Here is a 19,308-nt window from a genome sequence, read left to right as displayed (position 1 = left end):
TCTTGATTTTCCATACTTTGCAGACTGTATTTATCTACATTATACTTAGGTACATTATGTTTTATTAGCACTTTAACTATATATTTACAGTATTTTTAGTACACTTTGTTCGGTTAGTATATTAAAGAATAATCTGCTTATATTTTGTCTACGTACAGAATCTTTTGCCTTCCCTGGTTCCTCGCAGCCTTAAAGTGACACTAAACTCTGGTTTAAAAAAAAAAAAGTTCTATTTCACATGTATTATTAACTCAAAGGTACCTTCTTACGCTCTCTTCCTCCACCAAATCTCCAAATTCCTTTTTTGTGCTGCTGTGATCTGACTTCCAGTTAGAAGGTGGCTACGTTAATTCTCTGTGATCCCACTGTATGTACGAACATTGCCACCTCTCACTTGCCCCTTTGATGGAATAGGAACTATAGGCAATGGACTATGGATGTGTAATATGCATAGAGCGCAAGTGCACAAGATCACAACTAATGTGCACTACTTGTTTCAAATAATAGAAGTGAGGGGGAAATTGAAAGGTTTTTAAATGGAGAGGCAGAAAAAGACATAAATTAAGGAATTATTAAAAAATAAGATTACAAACAGGTGATATCGAATATATTTAAAATATTACATTCAGTAGATTGATACATATACTTTATTCAAATGTTTAACACACATTACAACTCAGACACAAATAGACCTAATTTTCTTTCATTAACTGATAATGATCCTCTAAATATTAATGTAAGCTAATATTGAAACAGTCTGAAAACTCTATAATTTTGATAAAAAGGAAACTTATAACAATAATTTTACCATCTGTGTGTTATATTAATACAATGCCGTAACCTGCTTCTTTATTTTACATTTAACTACTAAAATACATTTAATTAATACATTATACTTGTTACCATATTTTGATCTTTCAATAAAAACTTTTGAACGAGAAAATCAGATTACAAGGCCATTAAGTAGTGGATGTGTATGGATCATTTTTTAAGAACAAGGATATAATTCACTGTCACTTTAATTTTTTCATGCATATTGTATATAGATATGCCTAAGCACTTTTTTTCCTTTTAGTTGCTATACACCAATTTGAGCATTATGGACTTAATACTGATTGCATTTTTGGAAATTAAGCTTTACAATTTCTTTGAATAGCCAGGGACTTAAGCCCCGTACACACGATTGGATTTTTTGATGGGAAATGTTGGATGTCGTGCTGTTGGCGGAAAATCCAACCGTGTGTATGCTCCATTGGACATTTGTTGTCGGACTTTCCGCCAACAAATGTTGGCTAGCATGTCTTCAAATCTTCTGCCAACAGATGTGTATTATTGGATTTCCCGATTGTGTGTGCACAATCGGACAAAAGTTCAAAGTACAAACACGCATGCTCAGAAGCAGAAGCGGTTGGTCTTGTAAACTAGCGTTCGTAACAATTAACATTCGTGACGTGGAAAATTATGAAATCTCCAAATGCAGCGCACAATTCTCTTCTTCTTTAATGGGATAATAATGAAGCTGCTTTGCTAGTGATACTGATGGAGTTATTGCAAACAAATTTTCAAAGGCTTTTTTTTTCTAGTGATATCATGTTTTTGTTTTTTTTTTATTTGTGCAAGTTACCACAACACTATTATCCCGTAGTTTAAAAGATCAAAGATACAACTATAATGGTGTCCCTTGTCAATTTTACATTGTATTTTTTTTAAATGTAACTGCCTACTCCCAAACTGTCATTTGAAGTAAAGCACATACAGTGGGGCAAAAAAGTATTTAGTCAGCCACCAATTGTGCAAGTTCTCCCACTTAAAAAGATGAGAGAGGCCTGTAATTGTCATCATAGGTATACCTCAACTATGAGAGACAAAATGTGGAAACAAATCCAGACAATCACATTGTCTGATTTTTGAAAGAATTTATTTGCAAATTATGGTGGAAAATAAGTCTTTAGTCAATATCAAAAGTTCATCTCAATACTTTGTTATATATCCTTTGTTGGCAATGACAGAGGTCAAATGTTTTCTGTAAGTCTTCACAAGGTTGTCACACACTGTTGCTGGTATGTTGGCCCATTCCTCCATGCAGATCTCCTCTAGAGCAGTGATGTTTTGGGGCTGTCGCTGAGCAACATGGACTTTCAACTCCCTCCAAAGGTTTTCTATAGGGTTGAGATCTGGAGACTGGCTAGGCCACTCCAGGACCTTGAAATGCTTCTTATGAAGCCACTCCTTCGTTGCCCAGGCGGTGTGTTTGGGATCATTGTCATGCTGAAAGACCCAGCCACGTTTCATCGTCAATGCCCTTGCTGATGGGAGGAGGTTTGCACTCAAAATCTCACGATACATGGCCCCATTCATTCTTTCATGTACATGGATCAGCCGTCCTGTTCCCTTTGCAGAGAAACAGCCCCAAAGTATGGTGTTCTTTGGTTGCAACTCAGCATTCTCTCTCCTTCAAACATGACGAGTTGTGTTTCTACCAAACAGTTCTACTTTGGTTTCATCTGACCATATGACATTCTCCCAATCCTCTTCTGGATCATCCAAATGCTCTCTAGCAAACCTCAGACGGGCCCAGACATGTACTGGCTTAAGCAGGGAGACACGTCTGGCACTGCAGGGTCTGAGTCCCTGGCGGCGTAGTGTGTTACTGATAGTAGCCTTTGTTATGTTGGTCCCAGCTCTCTGCAGGTCATTCACTAGCCCCCCCCCCCCGTGTGGTTCTGGGATTTTTGCTCACTGTTCTTGTGATCATTTTGACCCCATGGGGTGAAATCTTGCATGGAGCTCCAGATCGAGGGAGATTATCAGTGGTCTCGTATGTCTTCCATTTTCTAATTAATGCTCCCACAGTTGATTTCTTCACACCAAGCTGCTTGCCTATTGCAGATTCAGTCTTCCCAGCCTGGTGCAGGTCTACAATTTTGTTCCTGGTGTCCTTCAACAGCTCTTTGGTCCTCACCATAGTGGAGTTTGGAGTGTGACTGTTTGAGGTTGTGGACAGGTGTCTTTTATACTGATAACAAGTTCAAACAGGTGCCAATAATACAGGTAATGAGTGGAGGACAGTGGAGCCTCTTAAAGAAGAAGATACAGGTCTGTGAGAGACAGAAATCTTGCTTGTTTTTAGGTGACCAAATACTTATTTTCCACCATAATTTGCAAATAAATTATTTCAAAAATCAGACAATGTGATTGTCTGGATTTGTTTCCACATTTTGTCTCTCATAGTTGAGGTATACCTATGATGACAATTACAGGCCTCTCCCATCTTTTTAAGTGGGAGAACTTGCATAATTGGTGGCTGACTAAATACTTTTTGCCCCACTGTAGCCAAGTATTATTCTCCACAATTTTTTTATTGTGCTTTAAAAAAAAAAAATAGACATGCTATCTGTCAATAGAACTTAAACAAAAATGCATTCTATGCATCCAAAAATATAGAAAATATACCAAATCAAATCATTATTCAACCAAAAAAATAATGTCAAAGCAATAACTCCAAGGCCAATAAAAAATAACACGTTATCTCCTCCGATTCCACAAAACGGATGTTCAGAAACTAACTGAAAAGCACGAAATGAAAAACATGAAAAGAAAAAACACTCACCAAACTTCTATTAACACGAAATTAGCAGAAGGAGCCCAAAGGGTGTCGCTAAAGAGCTGAAAAACCACATAGTACGTCACTACATTCGTAATTGTTGGTCACCATTTGTGTGACTGTGTGTATACAAGACAAGTTTGAGACAACGCCCTTCGGACAAAATTCCACAGTTTTGTTGTTGGAAAGTCCGATCTTGTGTACGAGGCATAAGAATTCCATTTGTGTTTTTTTTATAAGACATTATGTTTCAGCATTGACAATGGTAGTTTTATTTTTTAATACCTGCATTTAACTTTTATACCTAATATGTAGATAAAACAATAAAAAAGTATTGTCAGGCAAGTTATCTATATGAATACATATAATTTCTACATTTTAGGATGTAGGAAAAATTTGAATGCTGGCTTCTGACCTATGCATTGCAGTAATGTGAGTTTGATATCACTTTACCACAACACGTTGACATGTGCAACTTTGTGTGGTGCATTGGAGTGCCATTCATTTAAAACTGCCACCCCAACACACAAGCACAGTGGGTGGCCACTAGGGTTGCCACATCATCCCTTTAATCCAGGACACATATTAATTACACAGGTTCTGAGGTTGATTTAATGCAGATAAGGCACCAAATGAGTTTAATTACCACCTTAATCAACCACAGAACCTGTGTAATTAATGTGTCCTGGATTAAAGGGATCATGTGGCAACCCTAGTGGCCACACGCCTGCAGCACAGCACACTGCAATACACATAGTGTGGGTTGTGTGAAGAAAATGTTGCAGAGATGTTTTTTTCTTCTGTTGCTGTTGGAATGAATTGCCTTACTGCAACACACACTAATGCATAAAATACAGCACAATGATGCATGTGCAATAATGCACTTCAATGGAGCTGAAAGGTTTTGTAGAATGTGAACAAAACCTGTTATATTAGATGACCACTAGAGGTCAGAAAAGCCTTGTTGTAGCTTTAGATGTATTAATTACTTCTGACAGATTAGATACCGCTTTGTCACATTCAGCCTCCTAGGATGTTCTTTGGTACATGAAACCTTTATGATTCCTTTACATGAGAAAGAAAATACAATAGCTGTATTGAATGTAGAACTAGTGACTCATTTGCTGTGTTAGTGCCCATACACTATTAGATTTTCTGCAGATTGTCGTCTTCAGAATTACCAAAACCATATAATATGAGGTCAAATCTTGAGAGTTTCATTTTGTATGCAATCAGGCAGGCCCTTGCACTACATGGTTTTGGTAAATCTGATGACAAAAATCTGCAGAAAATCTAATAGTGTGTTGGGGCCTTACTCATTTGTAGAATTTTGATCCTGACGGATTTACAATTTTTTGGAACTTTTTCACTGATTTTCTTTATAGGTCCAAAAACCAAATTGTATTGTAGACAGAGTTCTGTGAATGAATGTACTACAAGTACCGACTGCCTTTGTGGCTGACGGCTTGTAGTTCTCAATGAAGCGCTCCAGGTGGCTCATTGTTTCTTCCTGTCAGTGTGTAACTGCCTGTCTGTATGAGGTACCAGCAGACAGCTTACACAGACAGCCTGCAGGAGCCCTGCATTGTACCTGCGATCTGCTGATCTTGGGTGCAATGCTTTCCAGGATCCTACAAAAAAAATTCTTAAATGCACTTTTCTACCTGCAAAAAAAGTGCTTTTTTTTTTTTTTAAGGTAAACTTATCTTCTAGATTTAAGAGCATCCGGTCAGTATCTGATCAAATGTGTCTTATTGAAAAAAATTGTGCAAAACACTGCACTAAGTACTAAAAAAAGGAAAGGAAGCAGCTACATACAGTGTGACAAAGACAATACAATAAAAAGTGAAAAAATGTAGTGCATGATAAACAGACAATGAAGCATTATGTTAATGATAACAAAATGTAATAAGGTCCATATGGACAGGTCCTTAGACGTGGTGCAAGGTAATCACTGTGTGACCAACATAAAGTCAAATACCCAATAAAGAAGGGATAAAGTGTCCAACTGTGCCAGAACACAGATGCAACCACTCAGGGATGGTGGAAATCCAAAAAAACTGACAAAAGTAGTGTTGATCCATAGGTAAGACCAGCATAAAATGTAAACAGTATCAATGGGTAATTGATAGATGGATACTCTTACCGAATCAGATGGACTCCCCTGTCAGCGACATGGAGTCATGAAGGCAATGTGCCCAACCGGGCGGATACGGGAATGTCTGGGCAGTTGAAGGTCGTAGGTCATCACCGTTAAAACTCCGGATTAGAATCTTGGAAATAGGATGTGCCACACATGCCCCAGTAGAAGACCTTTAGGTCAAAACGCGTCAGGCTGTCACACCTTCTCCATGTTGCCCTCATTTGTAATGTGAGCACGCTTTTTATACGCTTGGTTTAGAAATAAAAACACCTCTTTTACCTGCACTATGTGGAAGCTTCATTTTTTTCTCCACATATTGCCCTGATGGCAGAGATCATCCAGCCTTTGCCATGTGTGGCACATCCTATTTCCAAGATTCCAATCCGGAGTTTTAACGGTGACGACCTACCTTGATGATCCTTGGAGATTCGGTGGAGTCCATCTTGGAAGTTTCAACTGCCCAGACATTCCCGTATCTGCCCGGTTGGGCACATTGCCTTCATGACTCCATGTCACTGACAGGGGAGTCTATCTGATTCGGTAAGAGTATCCATCTATCAATTACCCATTGATGCTGGTTTACATTTTATGCTGGTCTTACCTACGGATCAACACTACTTTTGTCAGTTTTTTTGGATTTCCACCATCCCTAAATGGTTGCATCTGTGTTCTGGCACAGTTGGACACTTTATCCCTTCTTTATTGGGTATTTGACTTTATGTTGGTCACACAGTGATTACCTTGCACCATGTCTAAGGACCTGTCCATGTGGACCTTATTACAAATGTGTCTTATTGCCTTGATGCTTTTGGTATGGACTTGACCAGGTACCTTCATTGACCTTTGCTTTTTCTCCTGGCCATAGGTGGCTGCTGCCAGGCCTGACCACCTACCTGTCTGACTATGTTCCTGCTTTCCATCCTTAACTGATTTTGGTTTTGTCTGTTCAGTCGATGGTCACCAGTCAGTGACACAGAAGATCCGCCATGTAGTATGACAGTTTGATTGGGTCATGAATCCTGTTGATGTGTAGCTGCCTGACACCCTGCAGCCTCTGATTTCTCAGCTCAGAATGCTATAGGGCAGTGATGGCAAACCTTGGCACCCCAGATGTTTTGGAACTACATTTCCCATAATTATCACCTACACTGCAGAGCGCATGAGCATCATGGGAAATGTAGGGTGAAACATCTGGGGTTCCAAGGTTCGCCATCACTGTGGCGTCTCCACGAGGAGCCTGTGATGTTGACGTCATTACGTTTTCTTAGTGATTGATGGGACATACACAGTAAGCAGGCGGAAGCTCGTGGAGACACCGCGATCTTTATGTTTGGCTACACGCTATTAATGGATGAAGATTCTTTACCACGTTTACTACTGGGGACATCGACATAGGTTTGTGGGTGACCTGATAATTTCCCAGATGCCTGGTGAGACCACTGTTATGGTGGTCACCGCGAGCTGGTAAGGAGCCTCATATCTCACTTGGGTGCGAATCACTTTGGATGCTGGATTCACCTATGTCACATCTCTTCTGAATATATGCACTTTGGTCATCTACTCACCTTGTTTATGGACTTTTTTGAGTTTTTGCAATATTTAAAATTGGGACTTATTCTATGGACTTTTTTGAGTTTTTATAATTGGGACTTATCCTATCACTTTACATAATAATTTTTTCACTTGTGGTATATGGTGAGACATTTGTCTTTGTCTTCTATGGGAGACCTGTTTTCTGTTTTTTTATATTTTCCTTCATTTATTTTTGGTGGATCAATTACTTCTTTATGGTTATCTGTAGTATGATATACAATTCATATTCAGTTTTAGCGCTGCACTTATTTTGTTCTTTGTTGTATTGGAGTTTAATATTAGACTTTTAGTGCTGGCGGCTTTTACAACTCACTTATCAATATACACCTTTCTAGCGCAGCGTTAACCCTTTTCTGGGTTTTTTTATTTTTATTCGAAAAATTGACAAACCTGCTCTCAATCTTTTGCTGGTGGGAATTCAGCCAGCAAAAGTCCAATGGAGCATACACACGGTCGCATTTTCAGACCAAAAGCTCTCATGGGACTTTTGCTGGCGGAATTTCCGCTCATGTGTACGGGGCAAAAGGCTATGCATTGCATTATAGGTCTTCTTTATTTCTCCTCCTCTCTCCTCTGCAAAATTCTCAGCCAAAAGTTTGCAATTTTGAAATGTGCTAATCCAGGGCATTGGACACAAACCCGTGTAGTGGTGAACCAAAACCTTATCCTTAATCTTTAGGAAAACGTATTCTTTCTTATATTAAAGTCTAAGAAACCCCATTGTATTTGGACAACCCTGGCTCAGTCGACGGAATATTTTGACCGGGGGAAAGCTCTTTGTCACCAACAGTGTTTGTACCAGATTACGCCTCCATGTTAATTTATCATCTGGTAACAGTCTCTTCTGTCACAGCCTTGCATAGTGGTGCCCTTATCCAGAACCTGTAGCTCAGATTTGCATTTAGCTTTCGGTACCTTTTGGTGCTGTTTCTATAGGACTGAAAAAAACAAAAACAAAACATCTATTGCCCCATACACATGATAGTATTTTCCGACAGAATAGGAGCTTGTTGTCGGAAATTCCGACCGTGTGTCGGAAATTCCTATCGGGTTTACACAATTCCGACGCACAAAGTTCTACGCATGCTGGGAATCAAGCAGAAGAGCTGCACTGGCTATTGAACTTTATTTTTCTCAGCTCGTCGTACGTTTTGTACGTTACTGCGTTCTTGACGTTCGGAACTTCTGACCAACTTTGTGTGACCGTGTGTATTCAAGACAAGTTTGACCCAACATTCGTCGGAAAAAAAACATGGATTTTGTTGTTGGAAAATCGCGAATCTCAGACTCAAGTACTGCAGTATGGTCACAATGGGACTACACACCTGGTCTCAATAAGGAGTGCTAAAATGGAGTTCAGAATCTTGATTCAGTCCCTGATTAAAGGTGTATTTGGCTACCTGTCCAGCTACTTCATTCTTCTACAGTAGACATGTGTGGTTTGTTTAGTTTCTAATTGAAATTCGAACAAATTATTAGTTATTAGGAAATTCAGACGTATCTGTATTTCTGAATTACAATGGTAACGAATTTAAACAAATCTGAAATAAGGAAAAAAATAATTCAGTAGAAATTTGAATTCAAATAGTTTTTGAATTCAAATAGTTTTCAATTCGTTTTTGAGTTTCCAAAGAGAATAAAATAGAATAGAAAATAAAGGAATAGAATAGAAAAAAAATAGAATAGAATAGAGAAGAATATAATAGAAAATAAAATAATAGAATAAAAAAACAATAGAATAGAAACAATATAACCATTTCCCAAAATTCAAATAGAATCAATTTGAGTTAGAATAGAATAGAAAAGAATAGATTAGAATAGAATAGAAAATAACAGACTAGAATTGACTAGAAAGAATATAACCATCTTCTGAAATTCAAATTTCGAATAGAAAAAAATTTGAATTCAAATTTGAATAGAATAGAAAAGAAAAGAATATAATAGAATAAACAAATAGAAAAAAAAGAATAGAAAGTATACAACAATGTAACTGTTTTCCGAAATTCAAATTTGAAATAGAATAAATTTGAATAGAATAGAATAGAAAAGAATAGAAAAGAACAAAATAGAATATAAAAAACAATAGAATAGAATGGAATAGAAAGAATATAACCATCATCCCAAATTCAAATTTCGAATAGAATAATTTAGAATTTAAATGGAATTCGATTCAAATGCAATTCGAATGGAATTCAAATCAATTGGAATTCGGAAAATTTTAATCGATTCGAATTCGAATAAACAAAATAAATTCCGAAAATGAAATAAGCGAATTTACCGAATTTAACTAAATGTATTTATGTAAATAACTAATTCGAAACGAAACAAATGTTTTCGTTCTGCTATAGTACTGACACAATTCCCTTGTCTTCCACTTTTGCTTGCTGCATAATATGACTTTGCTTATTCCCTGACCATGGTTGCCTGCCCTGCTGCCAGTGCTGACTTCCAGCCTGTCTGGTTAAGTTCATCCCTTGCTATTCTGTATTGGGTTTGGTTCTACTTGTTTAATTGGCTATCATTGTACAGCGACACAAAGGATCCACTGTATTTTATGAAATCTGGTAAATTCAACTATTACTGTGAACAAAGGTGTTGCCAATGTAAGAGATTTTTACATTTAGGATGTACCAAAATTGCAAGAAATAAACATATCTGGATTGTCCATTGAAACAAATTAAATGGCAGATAAAAATTTTTGTGTTCAGGTTTAAAATACAGACAATGTCCATACTTTTGGGTGTGTCCCTGTATATGTGCATTGTGAGTGTATGTGTTTTATTATTTCATTTATTTTCGCTCTGGTGTTTAAAATTTGCTGTTGTGCCATGGAAATGCACATGCCTCCCTTTGTGAGAGTATACAAAAATGTTAACACACAGAATATCCCAACCCCCCCACCCGGGTGTCCGTCGTTGCGGCACTACCAACCCCTCCAGGTGGCCGGCGGTCTGGCACTTACCCAGTCTAGGTGGCTGTGGTGTCTTCCAGCACAGTCCGCCTGCCCTGCTTGCGGCGGGTTGCGGGCAGCATCTCCAGTGTCTGCTCCTCCAGCAGCTTCCTCTGCCGTGTGTCTCCTCTTTATTCTGCCTAAGTGCTAGGCGTCCAATAGGATCGCCTGACGCTTTGTCCAATTGGGAAACAGGTCTCATGACCTGCCTCCTGATTGGTGGGGAGGAACTTTAGTGTGAGAATTGCGAAAATTAATTCGCTATCATTACGCAACTGGGTGGGCTCAGAGCGCAGTGCTCTGCGCCCTGAGCCCACCCTTTTTTGAAGCCTATTAGAGCCTCTGTTTCTAATCACATGTTTAAAAAAACACTCTCCCCATTGGAATCCATAGTCCAGTGCCCTGATATGTAGATCAGGGGGCCGGACGCATGTATAGGGGAGGCGGTGCCTGTGCACCCTCTATGGACAGGCCGCCACTGTTGGACCCCTTTTACCTTTAGAACTGCCTTAATTCTTCCTGGCATAGATTCAACAAGGTGTTGGAAATATTCCTCAGAGATTTACATGATAGCATCACTCAGTTGCTGCAGATTTCTCGGCTGCGCATCCATGATACGAATCTCCCGTTCCACCTCATCCCAAAGGTACTCTATTGGATTGAGATCTGGTGACTGTGGAGGCCATTGGAGTGCAGTGAACTCATTATCATGTTCAAGAAACCTGCTTGAGATGATTTGAGCTTTGTGACATAGTGAATTATCCTGCTGGAAGTAGTCATCAGAAAATGGGTACACTGTAGTCATAAAGGGATGGACATGGTCAGCAATAATACTCAGGTAGGCCATGGCATTTAAATGATGCTTAATTGGTACTAAGGAGCCAAAAGTGTGCCAAAAAAAAATCACCCACACCATTACACCACCACCACGAGCCTGAACCATTGATACAAGGCAGGATGGATCCATGCTTTCATGTTGTTTAGAGTCAAATTTTGACCCTACCAACGTTTTTCCAATCTTCGATTGTCGAATTTTGGTGAGCCTGTGCAAATTGTAGCCTCAGTTTCCTGTTCTTAGCTGACAGGAGTGACACCCAGTGTGTTCTTCTGCTGCTGTAGCCCATCTGTTTCAAGGTTTGATGTGTTGTGCGTTCAGAGATGGTATTCAGTATACCTTGGTTGTAAAGAGTGGTTATTTGAGTTACCGTTGCTTTTCTATCATCTCAAATTAGTCTACTCATTCTACTCTGACCTCTGACATCAACAAGGCATTTTCGTCCACACAACTACCGCTCGCTCGATATTTTTTCTTTTTCTGACTTATCCTTGTTAGCCATAGAGATGATTGTGTGTGAAAATCCCAGTAGATCAGCAGTTTTTGAAATACTCAGACCAGCCCGTCTGGCATCAACAACCATGCTACGTTCAAAGTCACTTAGATCCCCTTTCTTCCCCATTCTGATGCTCGGTTTGAACTTCAGCAAGTCGTCTTCACCTCATCTAGATCCCTAAATGGACTGCGTTTCTGCCATGTGATTGGCTGATTAGCCATTTGCGTTGCCAAGCAATTGAACGGGTGTACCTAATAAAGTGGCCAGTGAGTGTATATGTTGCAGCTCACCAATCCTTAGATTTGATGGCTGCATTCGTTTTCTCTTTTTAGTTTTTTCTTTATTTTCACCTAGTGATCTGCACAGTAACATACTTCCTAACATAGGGTGGCTCCTATATGTATGAAGTGAACAACAGTGACAACCTTGGACATCAGCGCTGTCTGGAAAGGGTAGTGTTCGTTAAGATTTAAATAAACATTTAAACCAAAATTTAGGAACACAGGGACATGACCTCAAACTAACTGGAGGGAAGTTTAAAACTAATCTTAGAAAGTATTATTTTATTGAAAGGGTAGTTCATTATTGGATTAACCCCTTCCCGCCGACCGTACGCACATATGCGTACTCGGCTTTCCGGGGTTATACCGGGATGATGCCCGTTGTTTTCAGCGGGCGATCGGCTACCCGAGTATAACAACCGATGCGGCTAAAAGCCGCTCGGTTGTTATACCGGAGGAGCAGGAGGGGACATCCCCCCCCTCCCGCCGCCTCCCGCCGCTGTTACCGGGCCTCCCGTGCGATCGGGAGGCCCAGTGTCCAATCGGGAATCTTCGGCGGCTGGGGGCGGGCTGGAACGAAGCTGTGAGCGGCTTCGTTCCAGCCTTCTTGTTGTAAACGCGGAAGCGACGTCATGACGTCACTTCCCGTTTACTCGGCTGCCAATGGCGCCGAATTTAAAAAAGTACACAGTATTCAGAATCGCCGTTTTCGGCGATCTGAATACTTTGAAATGTAAAGGAGGGATGGGGGGTCTTTTAGACCCCCCCATCCCTCCATAAAGAGTACCTGTCACCACCTATTACTGTCACAAGGGATGCTTGTGACAGCAATAAAAGTAAAAAAAAAAAAAAATTTTTAAACACAATTTATAAAAGTACAAAAATAAATAAAATAAATAAAAAAAAAAAAAAAAATTTTTAAAGTGCCCCTGTCCCCGCGAGCTCGCGCAGCGAAGAAAACGCATACGGAAGTCACGCCCGCATATGTAAACGGTGTTCAAACCACACATGTGAGGTATCGCTGCGATCATCAGAGTGAGAGCAATAATTCTAGCCCTAGACCTCCTCTGTAGCTCAAACCTGGTAACCGTAAAAAAATTTTAAAGCGTCGCCTATGGAAGTAATTTTCTAGCAAAAAATACGGATTTTAACTTGTAAACACCAAATTTCAAAAATAGGCTTAGTCATGAAAGGGATAAACTACCAGACAGTCAACAGTAAACTGTTTCATGCATGCTTGAGGATAAACATAGATCTATAGTCAGAGAACAAAGTGAACAGAAAAAACAAACAAAACAATAAAAAAAAAACTGGGCAGACTCGATGGACTACTTGGTCTTTTTCTGTCGTCACTTTTCTATGTTTCTATTTCATAAGTGACAAGCCTGGCTCGAGCTAACAGTTATTGAAACAGGTTTTTTTTTTCCTTTTGAGATAAAGGTTTTAAAAGACACAAGTCCAGCCAGTTCAACCAATGAACTTACTGTACATAAATCAATAAAAGCTGACAACTGTAAGCCCAGTGTAAATTAGTTTGTCTCAACCCTCTAATTTCCACCTTACAGAAAAAACAGGACCAGTGAGTTACATAAGGTAAATCTTTATTTATTGTTGCTAAATACAAAAAACACTGACAACGCAACAATAATCCAGTTGGGATATTTAAAACAGGTCTCAAGTACACATTTAAAAATGTTCTACAGGAAAATTACTGATTTTGGCTTTGCCAAATTTTATTGAAGTTAGCTTTAAATTAGTCCACCATTTAGGCTGCTTAAGCAAACTGTGCTTGAGAAAAAAAAAAACACCATATGATTGCCATGTCATTGCTGATATGGTCATCAATGGCTTTGTCTGATGTCATGTGATGTCAGAAGGGGGTGGTGCCACTGGGTGACGTAGGAGGGTTGCCTATATTAATAAATGTCAAAGCACAGAGCGGGCATATACGGCGGGAGGCCTCCCAGGAGGCAAAGGCATTTTTATTCTCTTCTATTTTTCAGGTCCAGTGGGCATCGTGATTGACGATGGATTTACATCGAGGGACACGATTATTTTTATTTTTTTTTAAATCCAAAAAGGTTAACGCTGCGCTTGAAAGTGAAAAACTATTTAAAAAATTCAATGAAACTATTTAGATTATAAATAAAGCTGCCAGCACCAAAAAGTCTTCAATACAAAACTAAAATCAGTGTAAAATATGGGGTGGGTGCAGCGCTGAAAATATTGATCAGAAAAAAAATTAATATGGAAACCCAATGAATTAGCATTCAGTAGTGGTGAAAAATGTAAGTGGAAAACGAAAACAATGTCCCTACACATCAAAAATGTAGATCAAAAAAATTAGTTATAAAAACTAAATGAATTAACATTCAGCAGTGGTGAAAAATGAAAAGTGGAAACTAAAGCAGTGTCCCTATAAATCAAAATAGGAAAAAAATATAGAGAAAAATTAACACAAGCAGTCAATTGAATGATCATACAGTGGTAATAAAAAGTATAAGTGGAAAACTAAAGCGAAAAAAATAAAAAATAAAAATAGAAATAAAGATAGGCAAAAATTTTGACAAAAAATAATCTAGTGAAAACAAATGGAAAATATAGGAATAAAAAACCTATAAATGACAATGATGTGAGTCGCAACTTTAAAGGCACATTGATGCAGAATATAAAATAACAAAACATCAAAGGAATTCCAAAAAAAAAAAAAAAAAAAAGAAGAATGATCATGAAATATGTAAAAAAAAAGGTTATAACAAAATAAAGTTCCAAAGAGGTAGCAGAAATTGTAGAATTTTCATGAGAGTGAAAACAGCTGATCGCCGTGAAAAGGATAGTGGAGAGCTTTCATCCAAATAGGTTGTCCACCCAAAGTGAGCATGTAGTTTCCTTACCCGCAGGGATGACCGCAATGGCGGTCTTGCCAAGCCCAGGGAATTGGGTCTCCCAGAAACCTGAACGGATATCCTAATCAGCTGGATCTTTATCACATTGCATGCGTTTGAAGAGTTAAAACTAAACTAAAACTATGTCCACCTGAATGTTAATTCATTTAGTTTTTATAACTAATTTTTTTGATCCACATTTTTGATGTGTAGGGACATTGTTTTAGTTTTCCACTTACATTTTTCACCACTACTGAATGCTAATTCATCTGGTTTCCTTATTTGTATTTTTTACCCGATACCCATTCACATTAGGGGGGGCGGGATCTGGTATGGACTGGAGGGGGACCCAACGTTGTTTTTTTCTTTATTTTTTTTTAAAGGCACTTTTGTTTTTATTCAGCTGTCAGTGGGGAAACCCATTGACAGCTGATGACTCATCGGTTGTTAAGGACGCTGCAGTTGGCTTCCTGGTCCTGCTCCTAACAACCAGCTTAACTGCGCCCTGATTGGGAAAAGCTTTGCCCAATCAGGGCGCAGAATGCGCTGTGCAGCGGGTGTTCGGCAAACGGCCAAACAGGCAAATGTTCGGGCCCAACTCATGCTCGGGCCAAACCGTTCGCCCATCCCTACTCTTAAGTGTGAATGGGGCCTTATAGTCATGTCAGTGCTTACATGGCATTCACAAGGATATTGCTCATAAACAAGGGTTTGCGTTAATGTTAGTGTTTACCATTACCATTCCTCTGCCCCACAACATCTAATGTCAATAATGTCATGTTCCCAGCTAGGGGGTGTTTTTTCCTTGTCAAAAGAAGTTTATTGAGTATACAATGTTATAAAGATACATAAAGTAAGTTTACAAGGATCTATAAAGTAAGCTCATTGTTTTACAGTAGGGTTTATATAGGCAAATTTCAAATATTAAACATTGGGTTCACGTAAACCTAAATTAAAGATATATATCATTTCCTTAGTTACTTTTGTAGGTATTTAAATGATTTATACCTACTATACATATTGTTTACAAGTAGAGTGTATATAGGTCAAATAAATTCTGATAATGAGCTTTAATCGTAAAGTGGAGAAAAGGAAAGAGAAAGAGGAAAAAGGGTTGAAATGTAGAGGTATGGTCCACAAGGTTGTCCCGCTCGTCAGTTTATTATTCTTTTTAGTTCTCTTTGAAGCCTTAGAATGGGTGTCTCTGTAAGTCATTTAATCTGTTACCATGGCAACAGGACAGAGTCATTGAAGTTTGACAGGAACTGTTGTTTTATCCAAGGATGCCAAAGTTTTTCAAATTTTGGAATTTGATTTTGATGGATGGCTACCATCTTAGCATGGGACATTGTATTATTCATTCTGTGAATTGTTTCTGCTAGTACCAATGTAGGAGATTTCCATGCCTTGGCCACTGTTTGTTTTGCAGCCGTTATTAGTTGGATCATAAGTTTGAATAGAGAGAGTGTTAACCATTCTGGTTTTAGATTAAGTAAAGTTAAATATGGATCTGGTTGTATTATTTTTTAAAATATTTTAGATGCAATCACGAAGACTTCCTTCCAGAAGGTTTGGATTACTGGGCACGTCCACCATATGTGTAAATATGTGCCTATTTCTGGGCATCCTCGAAAACAAAGAGCTGAGGTATTAGGTGAATATTTTGCCACTCTAGCGGGTACAAGGTACCAGCGAGTTAGGACTTTATAATTTGTCTCCAGTGCTAAGATGTTGGGTGAAGATGACTTAGATGTGAGCCATATGTTAGACCAGTCCGTGTCTTCTAAAGTTCGTCTCAGGTCCTCCTCCCACCTCTGAATGTAAGAGGGTCTATTAAGATTTGCTACTCCATATAATTGATTATAAAGTGATGAAATTGTACCTTTAGCAAATGGATCTTTTGTACAGATTGATTCAAAAATGGATAATTGGGATAATGGTGTATCCCCCTTTAGGAATGGTGTATAGAAATTTTTGATTTGGAGATATCTAAATATCTCAGAGTTTGATAGATCATATTTTTCTCTAAGCGATGGGAATGAAAGGAATGATTTAGATGCTATGAAGTCATTTAGTGTCTGAATGCCTGATGTTGTCCAAGCTTTAAAAGAATTTGGGTAGATCCATGCCGGATAAAAGGCCGGATTTCTGATAAAAGAAAGGAGAGGATTGTGTGGAGATTGTAACTGATATTTGGTTTTTAGTTTATCCCAGAGAGATAAGAATTGTTTAGTTATGGGATTATGAATTTTAAAGCGGTCTTTAGGATCAAGCCATAATAAATTTGATATTAATAGAGGGTCATTTTCTGAAGCCTCTATAAATACCCATAATGGGATTTCCTGTTTTGCATGGTATTTGGACAGACTGGCAAAATGTGCTGCTCTGTAGTAGTTAGTAAAATTAGGGTATCCCAGGCCTCCTTTATTTTTGGGAAGATGTAGTGTGTGTATAGGTATACGTGGTTTAGAAGAGCCCCATATAAACGAAGTTGCTCTTTTTTGTACTATTCTCAAAAAATAGGAAGGAATTGGAATAGGGAGGACTCTGAATAGATAAAGCAATTTGGGTAGAATAGTCATTTTGATTGCATTAATCTTCCCTATCCAGGATAAAGGAAGTTGCGACCATTGTTTTATTAGATTTGTGATCTCTCTTAATACAGGAGGATAATTGGTTGAGAATAAGTCAGAATGAGATGCTGTTAAATGAATTCCAAGATATGGGATTGATTTTTCTGCCCATGTGAATGGGAGTGCAGCCCTAGCCGGGATCAATTCCATGTTTGTGAGTGAAATATTAAGCACTAGGCATTTCTTAGGATTAATCATAAGGCCGGATAGGGCTGCAAACCCATCAAGAGCTGGTATTAAGTTAGGACCAGAGACCCGTGGTGATGATAGAAAAAGTAATATATCGTCTGCAAATATACATAATTTGTGTGTAATACCTCCTACTTCAATGCCAGTTATAGTTTGGTTTGTTCTGATGTATTGGGCCATGGGTTCGAGTATAAGGGCAAATAATAAGGGAGATAATGGGCAACCCTGTCAGGTACCTCTTTCGATATTAAAGGCTTCAGATTTGTATCCAGCATATTTTATATAGGCTTTGGGTTTATTATATAATGCTTTGATCCATGTTAAAAAGTGGGGTCCAAAACCCCATTTTTGTAATGAATATTGCATATATTGCCAGGATACTGTGTCAAATGCCCTCTTAATATCGAGAGATAGAAAACATAAAGGGATTTTCCGTTTTTTAGCAATATGTGCCAATAACACTGCCCTGCGTATATTATCGCCTGCCTGTCTATTTGGCATGAAGCCTACTTGATCTCTATGTATTAATTTTCCTATAATGCTATTGAGGCGTTTTGCTATTATTTTTGCTAATAATTTAATATCGAGGTTTAACAGAGAGATAGGCCGATAATTCACACAGAAAGTATCATCAGAAAGGGGTTTTGGGATCATACAAACAATTGCCATTAGTGTTTCTTGCCGAAAAGAATGTCCATCTAGAAGTTTGTTAAAAGTTTCAGTGAGAATGGGAGAGAGTATTTCTGAGAATGTTTTATAGTATAAAGCCAAGTAGCCGTCTGGGCCTGGTCTTTTATTAAGTTTTAGGTCTTTTATGGCGTTAGCAACTTCATCTATAGTTATAGGCTCATCCAAACTGCTTTTTTGATTTTGAGATAACTCAGGTAAGGTTATTTTTGAGAAGAAGGATTCAGCCTCTGTAGGATTAAATTCATTGTTTGTCTTGTATAAAGTTGCGAGATGTGAGTGAAATTTATGGACTATTTTAACTGGATTACAAATGTAAACATTTTTTGATAATTTCAAACGTATTGGTTTGAAAGATTTGTTAGTTGAATTTAATACCCGAGCCAAATATGTACCTGGTTTGTTTGTATTCATGTAGAAATTGTGTTTGGAGAGTTTGAGGGATTTATCAACTGACTCCGTGAGAAATAGATCGTATTCCAATCTAGATTTTTCCAGATGAGATTTTGTACTCTGAGATGGATTATCTTGGAATGATATGTAGGCTGCATTAAAATTGAGTTCTAGTTTTTTTGCTAGATTTTTGCGTTCCCGTTTAAATAGTGCCATTTGTCTTTGTATTGTACCACGCAAGACAGGCTTATGAGCTTCCCACAGTGTTATTGGGGAGATATCTGTTGTATTATTAATTGATATGTATTCCTTTAAAGCTTGTTCAATGGCCATCTGATGTAGTGGGTGTTTGAGCATTATGTCCGGTAAGTACCACGTTGGGTCATGCGCTTTTGGTATGGCTGAGGCTATAGTAGTGTATACTGCATTATGGTCAGACCACGGAATCGGAATTATATCTGATGCAATAATTTCTGGTATCATTCCTATTGTTAGAAAAATATGATCTATTCTGGTGAAGGTTTGATGAGGGTGCGAGAAATAAGTGAATTTCTTTTTCATTGGGTTACTTTCTCTCCATGAATCTACCAGATTGTATTTGGAAAGAAGTTGAGAAAAA

The 19,308-nt window shown here is 38.4% G+C and overlaps 1 protein-coding gene across 15 annotated transcripts in view; it reads right to left on the bottom strand.

Annotated features, from left to right (window-relative positions):
- Window positions 1-19,308, bottom strand: part of PRUNE2 (prune homolog 2 with BCH domain) — a 446,654-nt gene that overhangs the window by 171,327 nt on the left and 256,019 nt on the right. The gene's annotated exons all lie outside the window — the stretch shown is intronic.

The sequence above is a fragment of the Aquarana catesbeiana genome, linkage group LG01 (genome assembly GCF_042186555.1).
Source record: "Aquarana catesbeiana isolate 2022-GZ linkage group LG01, ASM4218655v1, whole genome shotgun sequence".
NCBI lineage: Eukaryota > Metazoa > Chordata > Amphibia > Anura > Ranidae > Aquarana > Aquarana catesbeiana.
Note: the sequence above shows the minus strand (reverse complement) of the source record. Positions and strands in the feature narration are given on the sequence as shown.